Below are 2,130 nucleotides of genomic sequence, written 5' to 3' on the forward strand. Positions count from 1 at the left end.
TTGTGGTTGATCGTCACAGACTTCAACCAATCAGAGCTTTAGTTTGACATGTGGGCGTGTTCTTTTTATGAGCAGAGCTGTGAAATGGTGCGGACGTGTAATTGGTCGGTGGAGCAGCGTTAGCATTAACATGCTCTGTGACTGGTCAGTGAGTCAACAGGGCGGAGCTCGGTGGGAGCTGGGATGGTTCGGGCTAGAACGAGAGTAGTTGTGACGTGTTTAGTGTTTTGCTGGTTTTGGCGCTCGGTGGCTCAAGGAGGACTCGGTGGTGGATTTGGTGACAAGGCGTGTTCAGGCCCTGCGTAACGAAGGTGTCCGCTGCCCCCTTTGCCTTTTTCTTCTCTCAAAGTTGTGGAGTGTCTCCGCGGGTCGGTGTGAGCTCCCTCCCTGTGGTGTTGTCGTGTGTCTGTTCACATGCACTTCTTTTTTTCATCCAGTCCGTCCCTGATGTGGACTATGCGGCTCTGAAGGCCTCGGTCTTTGTCTCTTAGTGTTTGTGGGCAGATTTTGAAAGTTGTGTCCAATCATATGAGACAGTCAGGAAACTTCAGTGTAGAAGATGAAGACGCTGTAGAGCTGTATTGATGATGTAAGGCGTAACGTTGAGACGTACAGCAGAGTTTGATCAGGCAGCGCTCATCTTGTGTTGGTCTGCACTGAGGCAACACAAACTGAAGTGAAATCAACAAAGTGTGTGTTGTGACAGATGGTCCAGTGAACCTTTAACTCCACGGCTTCAGAGGTTGGCGCCTCCATATGTGACGGAGCTGAAGTGCAGATCCAGGATCTGCCAAAGGGCGCTGCTGCTTCACGTCTGCTCCACCTGCTGCCGCCATGTCGCTGTGTTTGAACAGCTTTGCTCTGAGTGTGTGTGTGTGTCACAGAGAACCAGTTTGAATTTTAGACCCTGAATGTGAGGACTTTTTTCACCCTTTTACAGACATTTAAAGGCCTGTTAGAGGGTTCAGACCTGGGTTTAGTTTAGGTTGGGGCAGGAACAGGGTTTATGGTTAGGGAATGGATTATATTAATAACTGTGAATGGATTATATTAATGACCTAAGGCAGGTGGTGGGTCACCTTGCCCCTAAGACGGGAGGTGGGTCACCTTGCCCTAAGGCAGGTGGTGGGTCACCCTACCCAAGGCGGGTGGTGGGTCACCTTGCCCTAAGGCGGGTGGTGGGTCACCTTGCCTGTAAGACAGGTGGTGGGTCACCCTGCCCAAGGCGGGTGGTGGGTCACCTTGCCCTAAGGCAGGAGGTGGGTCCTCTTGCCCTAAGGCAGGTGGTGGGTCACCTTGCCCCTAAGACGGGAGGTGGGTCACCTTGCCCTAAGGCAGGTGGTGGGTCACCTTGCCCTAATGCAGAAGGTGGGTAACCTTGCCCTAAGGCGGGTCATGGGTCACCTTGCCCTAAGGCATATTGTGGGTCACCTTGCCCTAAGGCTGGTGGTGGGTCACCTTGCTCTAAGACAGGTGGTGGGTCACCTTGCCCGAAGGCGGGTGGTGGGTCACCCTGCCCAAGGCGGGTGGTGGGTCACCTTGCCCTAAGGCAGGAGGTGGGTCCTCTTGCCCTAAGGCAGGTGGTGGGTCACCTTGCCCTAAGGCTGGTGGTTGGTCACCTTGCCCTAAGACAGGTGGTGGGTCACCTTGCCCTAAGGCGGGTGGTGGGTCACCTTGCCCGAAGACAAGAGGTGGGTAACCTTGCCCTAAGACAGGTGGTGGGTCACCTTGCCCTAAGGCAGGATGTGGGTCACCTTGCACTAACGCGGGTGGAGGGTCACCTTGCCCTAACGCGGGTGGAGGGTCACCTTGCCCTAAGGCGGGTGGAGGGTCACCTTGCCGTAACGCGGGTGGAGGGTCACCTTGCCCTAAGGCGGGTGGAGGGTCACCTTGCCGTAACGCGGGTGGAGGGTCACCTTGCCCTAAGGCGGGTGGAGGGTCACCTTGCCCTAACGCGGGTGGAGGGTCACCTTGCCGTAACGCGGGTGGAGGGTCACCTTGCCCTAAGGCGGGTGGAGGGTCACCTTGCCGTAACGCGGGTGGAGGGTCACCTTGCCCTAAGGCGGGTGGAGGGTCACCTTGCCCTAACGCGGGTGGTGGGTCACCTTGCCCTGAGGCGGGTGGTGGGTC

Source organism: Clinocottus analis, unplaced genomic scaffold (assembly GCF_023055335.1).
Source record: "Clinocottus analis isolate CAN_PGR_092001 unplaced genomic scaffold, fCliAna1.0.p SCAF_50, whole genome shotgun sequence".
In the NCBI taxonomy this organism is placed as follows: Eukaryota; Metazoa; Chordata; class Actinopteri; order Perciformes; family Cottidae; genus Clinocottus; species Clinocottus analis.